Genomic DNA, 15904 nt, shown 5'->3' on the forward strand with positions numbered 1-15904 from the left:
CGCATTCTGAAACCTGGATCCAATATCCGCATTCTGAAACCTGGATCCAATATCCGCATTCTGAAACCTGGATCCAATATCCGCATTCTGAAACCTGGATCCAATATCCGCATTCTGAAACCTGGATCCAATATCCGCATTCTGAAACCTGGAACTTCGAATCCGATATATAAGTATTCAAAACTTCGAAACCGCCCATCCCTAGTGTGTATTTCATACATACTCGCCTAGAAGGGAGGAAAAACATAGTCTTTACCCGGGTTGACAGTTTTTTTCTTTTTTTGTATGATTGATTAATGACAATTGAAATGGTTTACGTTTGTGCATATGTCGTAATATGGGAGCGCAAAACTACTTTACAAGAATTCATTAAATCTTATCTTAAATTTGTTGTACTGCAGGGTGTCCGAAAAGTCACGCAACTGAGACTTTGAACGTACGTAACGTTTGTACAAAAAGCGATAGAGACATAAAACTTACAATGAGTATTAACTTGGACTATGTGGATATTTTTGTAACATTAAACAAAAAAATCATGCTCTACATGAACGTTCAGTATGCAGAAAGGTGTAAAAAAGTTTTTGTACGAACATGGATAAAAGACAGTTGCTTGTAAAAATTCAAAAATTTTCAATGTGTATCAATGGTCTGTGTGGGTATACCGAATTAATAAAAGAAGTATATTTTTTTACGCATTTGATGCATTGCAGACGGTTTTATGGGGTTATTTACGGCATATTCATGAAAAGTTTGATTTTTTGAAATTACGAGGTGTGCTGTCAACATTTGTCATGTCCAGGTGTGCCGACATCTGGTTATGTTATTCAATCAAGACCCAGATGAAATGAAGGATTTGAAATTTATCGTACAGAAACCGAACCCACCTAACCTACCCATCTTTCTGCACGATAAATTTCAAATCTTTTATTTCATCCAGCCATCGCTTTTTGTACAAAGTTAACATATGTTCAAAATCTTGGTTGCGTGACTTTTCGGAGCAATTTTGAAGACTTCGCTTTCGCTACTTGAACGAGAAATAATAAAAAAAAAACAAGAAAAACACAAGACAAAATTCTTGTGTTATGCCACACACCGATTCCCTATCTCTCAATACATTTCCCGTGAGTACGCAAACATTTTGTGAAGCGCCAAAAATCTCTAAAGATTCTTGCATCCAGTTGGAATCGGTACGCGAGGATTTGTGGTGGGAAAGATCCATCGTGTGTGACTTTTCACTCCCAATCCTTATTTCCTCAGCGTTCCCTTCGCTATTATTTCTCCCATTCTCTTCGTAGCTTGGAGCACACGTCGAGATGAGGGATTCCGAGTCAAAGCTTTTTTTGAGAGATGTTTCCCAGGAACCAACCCCTCTTTTTATTCCGAGAAAGCCTTTCTGCGACGGTGGGTCTGCTACGAAAAATGTGAAATGGATGAATTGAGACAGGTTCAGGAATTCCCTCAGGACTCTCCCCATAACTTATTAAACACATCCGACGTCTATCGTGATAGATTCCTTACAAATTTTCAATAACTATTGTAATTCATATGGTCTTATGTTTCATGATCATCAAATTTTTAAACTTTCAAAACAACAGCAAACGAATTTTCATTTTAAATACGAGGAATACATTCTTGTTGTTATTAAATATCTTTGACATCTTACGTGTTAGATTCAGTACGAATTTTCAGTAATAATTCTAACTTATGTAGTTTTATATTTCAAGATCACCAACTTTTTAACTTTCAAAACGAATTGTTTATCTTCTACATTCTTAGTGAAAGATTCCGTGTGAATTTTCAATATCTTATTTTAGTTCAAACGGTTTTATTCCTCATGACCACGAAAGTTTTTAATTTCAATACAAATGTATTCGATGTATAAAATGATTAGGTCCTAATTGAATGTGTCAATTTTAATGCTCTCAGACAAACTTTTAATCCTTTAGACTCCTTGTCATCCATTTTTGGAGATGACTGCCTTTTACACTGTCTCTGAGGAAATGTTTAATGTTGTGTATGTACTCTGAAGGTCCCCTTACAACCATGCACTTTCTCAGGGGACATCTACACCTCTTTTTAAACTTTTTGTTAGCGATTTCAGATAAGGGGATTTCCTTCCCCTTATACTTTGAATGGTACAAAATGGCCATTCGTGCCGAAGCACTTACAATATTTTAACTCACATATATTGGTTCGAGAAGAGTGGTGGTAACGATACCCTTAACGATTTCTTTGTTCACTCAGGCAGGAGTGCCCATCCCCCCAAGGCCATTGGCGCATCCCCCCAAATCATGTTATGCGTCCCCCCAAATCATATCACGCATGCCCCCAAATCATTTCATTCGCGCCCTCAAACCGTACTGTAATCCCCACAAAATATTTAATTACGATAGCGTGTCTACCGAAAGTAACTTTTTCCTTAGACTGAACACTATACTTGATATACCCCTCCTCCCATCACTCAAGACCGCCACAAAAATAGTTCATCATAATCCCTCAAAATGGTATGGTATGAATAACTCATAATAATTAATGTCTGAATGAAATACCATGTTAAACTGTTCCTATTTTTTACTGTTCGATTTTCGAAAAAACTTAAAGCTACCACATTGCTTATAAATATTGTTTATGAGTGGGTTTATAAAACTCACAATTTGAGTATTTAACACAAATTGTTTGTTGCACAACTTAAGATGAAGATAGAAAATTCAACCTTGGCAAAGCAAATAACATGCTCCAGCCGTATGACCCATTCAATGTTTGTTTCACGAGACATTACAGAACCCTATCTGGAAATTCTTAAGCTCAGGGCGATAATATAATACGGTTCCTCTTTCAAAGAACTCAGCTCCCCCCCCCCCCACATTTCTTGTGGGTAAATATAATTATTATAGTAACACATAACAGTAATTACGTGGATTTTATCTTCAGTGCAAATTTAACTGGTTAAAGTAAAATTTTCCTGTGACAAGAAGTTCGATATATTTTTGCTCCAAATGATGCACCTGCTTTACATTAAGCAGTGTACCAACACTAAGCATAACATTTTAAGAAGTGATGTTGATAATTAATATCGAGAAAATCGCTTATGCCTTGTAATGCAGCTATAGTTTAAAGCTTCACATACCCTCAATAATGCGCCAGAGAAGCATTTACGTAACCTGTGATAGCGAGCAAAGCGAGCAAGATAATTTTTACATCCATTTCTTTGCAGGCTTTCAAGAATATTAATTTAATGGAGTACTTTGTTAAGATCCCGACTTATTTAGTCTTTTCCAGCTTCTCTTTTGGCATGTTCGGGGTCGAAAACGTGTGGATACCATATCGCTAAATACAATCTCCAAAATTTAATATTCGAACTCTCTCTCCACTACAGAAATCCCTTGCTAATCTAATATTTAACACTTTATGAAGAGATTCATATCTCCCCACTTAAATTTAACCTCCCACCAAAATTCCCATGTCAATTTTAGACTTACTGTTGATATTGAAGAGTGGATATTGCCTCCTCCAAAAAATTAATTAAGACAATAGTAAGTAATACACAAGAATTGGACACCCCTTCAATTTAATGCTCAATCCCTCCCCTAACTAAAATACCCATCATAATCTAAGACCTAGAGTTGGTACTTTCCCACCCATTATTTATTTCAGAATCCCCTCCCCCAGAACACACGTGTCAATTAAGGCCTAATATGTAAGAGTTGGATATTTCTCCCCCTCCCTTGGAAAAAAACCCTCAAAAACTTTCTTTCCTTGGTACTTTAGTATTATACGGACTACCTCCAATTTACGCTATACGTACCTAACTTAATTCAACCTAACCTAACCTTCATATCTAATTAGTTAGGTAAGGTTCTTATGGCGTACTAATTAGATATGAAGGATAAGTTAGATTGGTTAGTTTAGGTACGTATAGCGTAGTGATTGGAGGTAGTCCGTATAATACTAAAGTACCTTTTGCTTCATCTAGTGGATTAAATATGGTGTATTTAAGGTGTAAAACGTTTTACACATATTTTGGAAAAATATATAAATGTTGAATTTTATATTATGTGAAGGGGAAATCCCCCAAAAATATAGATGGCGCACCCTGCGCCATAATCACCCCTGTGTGCACCCCTGGACTCAGAGCAAATTCTTTCGTTCCAATTCGGTAATTACAATTATACGTAATTATTGTTAAGGAGAGACTTTTGTAACAATAAAATTATCTTAAAATCCCACACTTCTCTTTATAATCTTTAAGTTTCTTGTTTGAAGTCAATTTTATGGCCAGATCGATAACTGAACATGCCGTTTAGAATGTGATCAGAACCACTCGTGCAATGTACAACCACCGGCAAAAAAAATGGACACCTAGATCCTAAGATATGCGCTTTTTTGCAAGTCTTTATGTGTGTTGCCTAACTCTACGGCGGTGGTAGAAGTTGCCATTGAAAATTTGCAATTAAAATCCACTTATCGCCGTACAGTTAGGCAACACACAGAACGCGTTGCAGTGAATCGAGTATCTCAGGATCTAGGTGTCCCATTTTTTTTGCAGCTGATGGTACTTTCACCCAGAGCTCCTTGATTGTAAGGCGGGAGTATTACCATTACGCCATCCAGGAGACTTAAACTCTAAATTTTCGGCCCCCGTGTCGGAGTGGTTAGCACATCGCGCTACGACGCCAGGAATCCCGGGTTCGAATCGCGGCCTGGGCATGGATGTAAATGTCCATTCATCATTTTCATCATACCATCACTCATCCCCATCCTCGCAAATTAGCTAAATGTGGCACAACACGCGAAGTAAAATAAAGCAAATCAATCAATCAATTAAACTATAAATTTATAAATCTCACTTTCACACATGTAAATACACAGTATTTGAACAACCCTCTTCGTTCGTAATCAACATGGTGGCAACAGTTCCCCTTGTAGAAATTCCCACCATTTTTGCCCCGAAGCATCAGTTCGTTAATTTGAACAGTTGTTCGGCTCTAGTTTGGTGAATTTACTTTGAACTGCCATTACCACTCCGCATGAATTAAACTCAACAGCAATTTCAGTTCAGTGAGCAGCGGTAGAAAACTCTCGGTTCTGCTGGACTGAATACACTGGAGCGTAACTTGCTATTACCTCTCTGGGCAATAACGTTTGGAGACTGCGCAATCGTTCTAATATAATAAAAACAGAATGAATTGTTTTTAGCGCTGCTCTTGAGTACTTTAAAATCAGTTAATTACAATGAAGAAAGGCAAATAATGGTAATTACCTATGGCATTTACTGATGCAGTTGATGTCGCTAAAATATGACGCTTGTTAACCAGAACCCAACAAGAGACACTTCGAAAACATTTCGCATCATTATTCCTTGCTTTGTATAGCATAATGATCTCCACCAAATTCGATAGATAGGCTCAAAACTATTGATGTTGATTTGATATATTTATATACACACTGGCATGTAACTATACTATACTCTATGTCAGGAATCTCTGGAGCAAGGTCGCGCAGAAGGATAGAAAGGAGGTCGGCAGAGCAAAGTAGTACACGCATCTACAAACAACTGGTAGCTGCACGAAATCCCGCGCACGCGTTCATTGATCGAACCCTCTCGAGTCACAACTTGCTTTCGTTACGTCGCTCCAGTAATTGGGTAAGAAATATGTGAAATCGTTGTTTGTTTGTTCATGTCTTCCATCTAATGATCATTCATACTCATCATTTTGATTATTCTATTAATATTATTTACTATTTACAGTAGAGCTACATTTAGACATACAATTTACTTTCTTCTGATTTTCTATATACATATTGATAACTAGCTGATTAGCCGGCGTTGGCCGGGTATTTATTTATCCCAATCTTCTATTGGACAGGAAAATAATGAATTCTAACTATAGTGTAAAATGAACTTGGAGTTGAACGGCATTTGGAGTGTCACCATTCATCGTAGCGACCCCGAAAACTATGGATTCCATACTAATATTGGTCGTTTCCGATTATTTTCACATGTCACCCCCCTTCCCACGTCCATCCCTAGGGGTGCCAGGGGTGTCTTACCCCCACAGTATTTCTTTCCAGATTGTAAGTGATATGTGTACCAAGTTTAGTTGAAATCGCTCCAGGCGTTCGAGAGTTATACCGGAACAAACATATATACATGCATACATTTTATATATAATATATATATACATTACCTTAATAAGATAGAGAAAGATACATTGTAAAACAATTGTATTGTAAACTTATGGATTTGCTCCTAGTTTGCTATTCTTTCAAATACTTCTTTTTCATTTACACGCACACTCATACACACCCACACACATTATACAGGGTGTCATTTTAATGGCGCCCACGGACCACGGAAACGTATAGAGGACATCAAAACAAACAACTTTTCTCAGTAACATTTTTCTCGTTGGTGCGTCGTTTCGGCGCTACAGTCGTTCAAAAAAGCCCGTTTTGCCGCCTGAATGCTGGCAACCACACACAACATTTGATTGCATTTGTGACGTCATATCCCGTCGTGAAGCGATGCGTTCCAGGGTTGCCAGGAACACACATACTCTGTGAAAAATGACATAGCTACAATCAGCCACATTATGTACCGTAACACAAAACGAGAAAACACGTTCTGTAACCTAACAGTAAGTAAACAAACGATACGAAAAATAGTAGAAAGAAAATAGAATTCAAGTGGAAGTGGTCATATCGAATTTTGTATCAGCTTACATGTCAAATATTTGAAAATCTAGTTACCAAGTTCGTATCTACAATTTAGTCTATCCACTTCGTTCTTCTGATACTATTTGTCTGTGACACACTGAACAGATGACAAAATAGAAATGAAAAAACTCAAAATTCCAAAGGTAAGCAACACATAATACTATAATGTATATTCAGAGCATTATGAGGCAAGTGGCAAAAAATGATTGAAAATACAGGAATATAAGTAGTAGTAATACAAGCTCTAAGGAGACTTATGTGTTTACCTATGCACCGGATACACATGTAATAGTTTGCAAATGTGAACAGGGCAGTGTATTCGGTACTGATCTGATTCATCATTAGATTGTTACTGTGGTTGTACTTGTTTTAGCCGTAATGTAACAACGTGAATCTCGGATACTTCCGTTATCAGCACAAAAGTACCGCATGGCATCTGGACACAAACCTGTAGATATCAACCTTGCAACGAGATTTGCAAATATTTGACATGTAGTTGGGCGTAAACAGCCACGTGTAAGCTGTAAGTGCAATAAAATTTATTGTTGTTGATATTTTAGATGTAGGCTGAGACAAAATCCGACCTGGACATTTCATTTTGAATACTTTTTTTAACCATTTCTCATATCGTTGGTTCACTTCCCAGTCATATCAGGGCCTGAGATGATTGTTGATCTTCTGGCTGGTAGGCTATGATGTTCGGTCTGCTGGACGCATCTCTCGCTTCGTTTTACAGCTAATAATGTGGTTGGTAGTTTGTCATTTTTCACAAAATTTGTTTGTTCCTAGCAACCCTGCCATGCGCTGTTTCGCCCTAGGATATGACGTCAGAGGTACGATCAAATGTTGTGTTGGGTTGCCAGCATCCAGGCGGCAAAACGGTCTTTTTTGAACGGCTGTAGCGTCGAATCGAGGCACCAGCGGGAAAAATGTTACTGGGAAAAGTTGTTTGTTTTGATGTCCTCTATATGAATCTGTGGTCCGTGGGCGCCATTAAAATGACACCCTGTATATATATATATATATATAACATTGAGGCCTTTAGTGCGAGCTGTCTCGGTTCGATTCCCAAAGTTCGGAATTGTCCCAGCTGCTTGAAAAGAAGTAGCGGACTCCAATCTCGCAAGCCAAAAGACATCGACAGTGGGATTCTATTCCATGCACTGACCACGGTTCACTCAATGAAATAGCGAGTTTACTGGGATTCTTCTCATCTGGGTAGAACTGGACCAAATTAAGAAAAATACACATTTAAAAAAATGTTACATATTCCTTGTGGTTGAGAAAGAAAGCACCGGCTCAAAAAATGGAAAAAATAAACAAACTAACAAATTGAGAAGCTCAAATAGCATCCAACTATCCTGCGTATAGTTCTATAAACCAGAGCCTTGTTATTTTGACGTGGTTATTATGCTCTGAACTGAATAACTGAACTGAATAGGAAAGAGAAGTGTTGTTACACTCATCTCCCATTGTTTGGTAGAGAGAGATTTAAAAATCCTTACAGCCACTTCAGCCATGTAAATTAGTGTAGAGGTATGAAATGAATTTACATAGAGGAGAATAACTTAATTACGAGACTCGGAATCTCATTACTGCTAAGTAAACGAAGGAAATTGTTGTCAATTAAAACTCACTCATTCCGCCTGTGGCGCTGTCCTCCAGGTTTTCCACAGACGGGCATGTTCGCGGCAGGGTTTCACCACACTCCAAACCTTCCAGATATTTTTCTAAGTACTTCTCATTGTGTAAATACACTTCTGCATAAACAAGAATGAAATGAATGTTTTTCTGGGTCTTGCTCGTGGAAAAACATTCTATAGAGCGCAGTCAAAGGAACAAAGAGAAAAGAAAAAAACAACTATACGAGAAACAGTTGAAATGGAGTTCTTTTGTAAGTCTACCTTGGGTGCAGACAGTTCAGTCGGAACTTACAGTTATAAGTGCAATCCGAACCACTGCGTCCTCACTGTTTCTTGTAGGCCAACGAGGCTCTGGCGCCTATATCCACGGCCAGGATATTTCTGTGGGTGTTCTATGTACTGAATTCTCCTTGACACCCTCAACGTTTAACCTAGGCAAGGAGTTCTTAGTCCTCAGAGACAGTACAGTTCTAGTTCTTGTTAATGAATGAATGAATTAGTTTGAAAACTTGGGTGAGGATTTTTCTTTTAAATACATATTTTATTTTCTTGTTAGGTTTTTGATTGATTGATTGATTTAGTTCATTTTACTTCGCTTTTTGTGCCACTTTTGGCTAATTTGCGAAAACGGGGATGAGTGATGACATGATGAAATTGATGAATGGGCACTCACAAACATCCATGCCCAGGCCGGGATTCGAACCCGGGACCCTTGTACTAACCACTCCGCCACGGGGGCAGGCTTTCTTGTTAGGGATCTGTCTTCAATTTTGCCTTAATTGAGGGGTTATCCCAGTTTTACGTAACGGGCAAAAGAAGCATATGTACCGATATGCCTATAATAAAATCAATCAATAGATCGAACCACTACGTGTGCCTCCAAATGACGTATGGTAACGTCGTTGGCTTATAATCAAGAAGTTCAGGGTTCGATGTCCGGTAGAGGCACATAGTGGTTCGGTTTCAATTGTAGGTCCAGTCTCTATTAGCTCATGTTCGCATAAAGTTGACGTTAGAAAAATAGAACTACTGCTCAATAAGCTTCCACCGTAGATTGAACCCGAAGCCCATTAATTAGAAGTATATTTATGAATGTATAGAAGAGGAATTTGGAAATTATACCTCCCAGACACGCTCTACAACATCATCACGGTTATTCACGATTGTCCTTTTTATACCAAGACTGGCCAAAAAATAATTTCCGAAAGGAAGAAAACGAAAAGCAGCGTTGACGAATGTTTATGATGAATCTTCCATAATAGTAGCATCGTACTTACATAATTTAAATGAGTTCCCATTCCACTCATAATATAGACCTAATGGCAGTATCAATTCACTCCTCTAAGAAAAAATAGTTTCTTAGTTTAACTGCATATTATATGAAAAATGATGAGAACAAGAGATATAGACAATTTTATGGGAACATTTAAAAAAAAATCTTGATAGCATGGATAGTTTCCGAGATGAATGTGAAAATGGTTTTCCGGCAGCCATTTTTCAAGATGGTGGCGGTAGCTATTTTTCGGGGACTTTAAATATGTTAATAGACTGACTGATGTTATATCTATAACAAGTACCTTGCTTGTTAGTGTTTTAATTTAATTTCATAAAATGGTTGCACTAATAGTGCTACAGAGAGGCAGAAAAACACAAACATTCTATTTTTTGGCAGATTTTGCACTTTTTCGAAAGTAGACCTGTCGTGAATGTAACTTCCGAGTCCAGTAGAATCGATTAGACAAGCTTCCACTTACTGGGAAAACGAGTCGGTCAGGACCGAAGAGAAATGCCCGGCAAACCGAGATCATTGCGGCTTGAAAGGCAAACCAGGGAGGGAAATTAGCGCTCAGGTATTTCATTCGCGGTAAACTTTCTGGTCCGAAGTCATTTGCAGGAAAATATTCTAGGCCTCCCCACCGCCACCCTTGCCAAAACCAACCATTCCGACTGCGGCTATGCTTTTGAGGTATCCTGATTGTTGTTCATTCGTTCCCTCCTGGAACCACTTCGAAAATCGACGATTCCCTACGTCATCGAATCCTCCAGCTGAAAGGCTTTTTAAGCTTCTTTTATCGTTCCGAAAAGAACTAACCCTTAGATCCGCTAAGAGTGGGTCTCTTTGAAGGAATTGTGAAGATACAAGCTGAAAGTTTCGTTCGAGTCTTCTTCATCCTTCTTCTGCTTTCATTCAACACGGAACACTTCAGAACACTACCATAAATTGGGCCTCCCTGAACGAGAGGCTAAATCGTAACAAGCTACGTCAGATTTTAACACTGTAGCTTCAGTATTTAACCTAAAAGGACAGACAGAACGTAGAGTCGGGTTACATTCGTAACATTCCCAGCTGACTGCTAGAAACTGGTGAGCCTACCAACAGCCTAGAGTCTCAGCAAGAGAGTTAGCGATTGGTGCTGGATTGAGATGACGTCAGCCGTTCGCTCGTTGATTGGTGGTTTCGACGGCCCGGATTTTGATGACATTTCATCTTTTAACTGGTGCAACGTAGACATTGCTAACTAGTACAGAAATCCTGAACACCCTCCTCAGGTTGAAGAAATGTAATTTTTTGGGGTCATTTGTTGGTCATTTTTTACCATTTTTTTTATATTTCGGTCATTTTTTAAAATTTTGCCTCATTTTAGGTCATATTTTTTTTAAAAAAAAATTGTGCCATTGCCTGCTGAAACATAAGAAGTTCAACAATTTCTGTTTTGTCTGAATGTTATCTTGCGCTTACTGACTGTGTGTTTAACTTCCGGTGCAACAAAGCCTGTCTGAAAATCGCGAAATGCAACATTGTCGAGTTTCTTATTCACATTCCGTACAACAAACCAAGGTGAAGAAGCAATTGTTACATTGTTTGTCTTGGTATATATATATACTATTTTCAATAATCAGATTGAGTTTTGTACTAATTTTCGGGTCATTTTTCAAAGATTTATAGGTCATTTTACAGGATTTTTGTTGTCATTTTTCAAATGTTTTTAGGTCCTCAAAATCCGGGCCCTGGGCCAGAGACGTCACTGAAATAATCTCGCTCTACCGTAGTCAACTTTTCTGCTCGGTATATAAAAAATATCTTGTATGTTGTTGAGGCTCTTGTGTAGCCAAATGGTTAGCACTCTCGCCTTTGATGCGATCAGTTCCTGATTCGATTCAAGCTGGGAACCTCAAACATGTCGATGCTTACCTAGCATCCTTAGGACAATTGGGGAGCTACTTGAAGAGAAGATGTGGCGGTCTCTGATCTCTAAAGCCAGAAAACAGCGCCGAAGGGACTCGAGTAATTGACCACGCACCACCCAATGAAATAACTGGTTGCTGGTTGTCAGGGGGGCCCCAGAGAACTTTCGCAACATTGGATTTCGGAGTATTGTATGCTGCTTTCACGTCGATTTTCTAAGCTTCTAAGTCAATCGCCGTTATGTATTGATGGCATGCACTGCAGAATAACCATGCCTAACCTAGAATTAGAATATAATACTTAGGGCAAAATTACTTGAATAGCCATCGTATTCGATATATTCATCAAATTATTACAACTATTACCGTGACGTAATTCACAAAATTATACTTTTCATAAATCATTAAAAATTAAAATTTACAATGCTCCAATTTTATGCCAAAGACATTTTATTATTAAGTTTGTTGTTGATATCGTATTATTTTACTGGAACAATGAAGCTTGATATGACTATACGTATTAGGGTTAAGGTTATATTGAGCGTCTAATTTATGCAGTGTATGGTCGTTTTTTGGTTTAGCACCACAAGTCAGCCTATAATACTGACCAAGTTTCTTCTACAACTTGGGCAATCTCACCCTAGTCAGTTTAATCTTGCCAAACAAGATAATGTTCATTTCCTAGGTCTGTATGAGGTAGGAACATTTTCCCGTAACCAACCGCGCATGCTGCCTTAAAGCGATGTACTGCCAGTTGTCCAGATGGCGCGCAGGTAAATTTGTTCATTCTAATCTTTTTGGTTCATCTGCGAGGGGAGATCACAGATATTTAGTATTCAGAAGGACCGTTAAGACTGTGATTAGGTCTACAAAGTGACAATATGGCTATCAGTGATTGGAATCTACATTATTTTGAACACAAACCTCTTGGTCTGAACTTACAATGCTGAGACTATATGTGTAAAATGGGAACGCATTCCCACTTTTCTATTCAGAAAAAAAAACGAAAAAAATTCCAGTACGTATTCCCTCAGGTTCACTTTGCCTTTTTTCTTTCAAACTCTCGCCATTCATATTAGGAAGGTACGTACGCGTCGTTGCAACATGATCATATGATTATTCCCAGAGCTCCTTATATTCCATACTCCAGCCGGAGCGGCTCTCCCGGAACAGAAAGCTAATTTTTCAACCGGAGAAAAAGAAGTGGGGGGGACAGGCGAAAAAGTTCTTTCATCTTGCTGAGAAGGGGAAAAGTAAGAGAAAGCTCGCTTTCCTCTTTTACTTTCTTTATTTTTCGTTCCCATTTCTTGTTCCCTCTCCCTATTTTTTCTCTCACCCCCTCTTCTCGCTTTTATCTCTAAATCATTTTCCCCTGAAAAGGGGCATAAAATACGATTTCCCTGTGCTCGTTTCCATTCCCATATCTGTTTCCGTATAGCTCTGACTTTCCACACGATAAATAGACGCTGGATTATTTCTTTCACTGCATTGGATGAATCATACTGATCATTGTTCGACGAACTTTTTGTTGTTAAAGTCTTTGCAGTAAACTCTATTTACCTCAGAAGATCTCTTACAGATTCCTTGCAAGATATGCGTCAATCTTGGATAGTGATATTAGTCACTGGAGTGGAAGATCTGGTGTGTGCATAGGAGCTATTTTGTTCATAGCAGCCAAATCAACACAGAACTTATGCACCAGATATCATTACGGTGGCAATAAACTTGCCTCGCCTGTTTCTCTTAATTGATTCTTTCAGTTTTAAATAACAATGATGTAAGAGACAGATAATAATCATCAAAACTTCACAGAATTCGAGAACATTAAACCACCACCCTTTTTGGTGCTGACATTGATGCAAGGAGAACTTGAAGCCTAACTTCAATCGAATATGAAACTAGAATTCAATATTATCACTACTCTATTCATCACTTGTTCAATACGTTCTACTAATTATTTTATAGGATTGTCAATTATATATATAGATGCACGTTTATAACTTCACATTGTAGTCATCATAACTAGATATTGTAACTTTTGTGCTCGTCACGTTGGGCTAATTTGTTTGGCTTCTGGTCTTACGCAGGAAGAGCTGAATTGAGTTTTCTTCCATGTTCATAAAACGCACATGGAAATCCTTTTTTCTCATCGGCTGTAAGTCAAGGAATCCATATTGATAACTCATTACGTACGGAACCATCATCACAGTTGTTCGTACTAAGTCATGCTGAATCTTGTAAAGTCGTATAATTCGCTCCTACCTCTGTGGCCGAGTGGTTATCACAGCGGGCTGGGACGCCAAGGGTCCTGGGTCCGAATCCCGGCCTTTGCATGGGTGTTCCTTGGGAGTGCCTCTTCATTAATCTCATCCTATCACCACTGATCCTCATCTTCGTGATTACCCAAAAGTTGCAGAAAAGCGACGCTAAATACCAAAAATTAAAACAAAATCCTTGAAGAAAATTCGTCAATTTAATTATTTAACTTCACTTTTCTGCCAATTATCAGCTGAACGTCCCCTCCCAAAACCTTTCTGGGTTTGCCTATGTCCGCATTCTATATCCTGTCCCAACTATGTCTGGAGCAAGGCCGCGCATGGTGGCAGAGAAGGGGATGGTCGAGTGGGCAGAGCGAAGCAGAACACGCTGCTGGGAAGGCTTTTAACTGCAGTCGCCCCTCGCCCCCACGTAATCCCGTTTCTCTCGCGTGTTTATTGGTGGAGCCGTCTCGCGTCACTACTTTCAATCTACGTGTACTAAATATGATTCTCATGCATGGACACGTTTCCCGCTTTTTCTTACAAGTTTACGACAAAACTTTGTTGCCCAGAAAAAGACTGGCATTTGCTCGAAAACGCAGACCACAAATTGCGACGCATTTCTTACCTAGGCGGCCGCAGCGGCAAAACAGCGGAAGTTGCCAATTTCTGGCGCCGCTTGCCTTCCGGGGGAACTCATGAATTTTCCCGCTCTTGTCTTTTACGGCGTCGGGGGCACGTCGTGGCGCTCCTGAATTGACGTGTGCGCTTCTTTTCTCCCGCTTCCGTCCCCGTACGCTGACGATACTGCGTTTGCATGTATGTATGCTCCGAATCAGCTTTCTGTTCTCTTGCATTTACACCACAGTACTAGGTACATTCTCTTTCGGTGCTGATAACGTTTATTGCGCCCCCCCCCTCCCGCTCTTATGTGGAAACGAAAACAGGTTTGGCTTGCGAGCCGGCCTCCGTGGCGGAATGGTTAGCACATCATGCTACGACGACAGGGGTCCCGGGTTTCGAATCCCGGCCTGGGCATGGGTATTCTTTATGAGTGTCCCGTCATCATTTCCATCTTCGCGAAAGCTAAAAGTGGCAAAAAAATTCGAAGCAAAATAAATCAAATCAATTATGGTCTAGTCAAATGCCCAGGGCGCCGTCCTTGGGAACTCCAAATCGCCAAAACCTTATTTTGATTACATAAGTGGCTATTTATTTCATTGCTTGGGTTTATTTTAAAGTCCACTTTATGCACAGAAAGGCTAATCGGGACTGAGCTTACAGTTTAAAGTGGGATCCGTACCACCATGAGCCTTCACCGGGTGCGTGGCTATTTATTATTATTATTATTAATTGGATTTATTGTTGACAAGAATTAATTGAAGTTACTGTTGCATCATTTAGCAATTTAAGCTAAAAACACTACTGGTATTTTGATGTCATTATTTGGGCTCAGACACTTGAGTTATAAGTTAACAAAACATCTCATAAATCCCATTTTCCATGCACACCAACAATGTATCCTTATGTATTTTCTAATCTCTTAATTTGTTATTTCATTGAGCAATCCAGCAAAGAATAACGATAACAAATATGGGTGAGCTTAGGCCCAACGGGGCCGCATAAGTTGGCCACCCTGCTTCTGATAATCTCGATTCGTCCTGATGCGAGATTCCTATTATCATATGTCACCCTTGACTACCCTATATTGCTGCCGGTATTCTCACGAGGAAATTTCTACATTGCAGGATCTGGCCCTTAAAGGATGGTCCACAGCGCGGAATAGTCCCCGCGCAGATGAGCACACAGACTAGATAAGGTAAGCATCATGACCTTTCAATCCATGTTGCACTGTGGATGTTCTGTGTTCTCTTTGCAGTCACCGAATCTTCCCTGCTTATCATCTTAATTCAGTTGCACCGAAAACCGTAGTTTGATTTTTGTCCCAGAAGGGACCGTTTTAGTAAATTCGCGATATAATGCCCGGGAGTGGCTGGTGATAGGTCTCTGTTCTGCCTCATCAGGTAACCAGCAACGCGTGGGTTCGTGAGGGCGACCTCACGACATAGTCATCGTTCGGAAGTAGATGAAAGAGGAAGC

Source organism: Lepisma saccharinum, chromosome 14, assembly GCF_977018435.1.
Source record: "Lepisma saccharinum chromosome 14, izLepSacc3.1, whole genome shotgun sequence".
Taxonomy (NCBI): Eukaryota; Metazoa; Arthropoda; class Insecta; order Zygentoma; family Lepismatidae; genus Lepisma; species Lepisma saccharinum.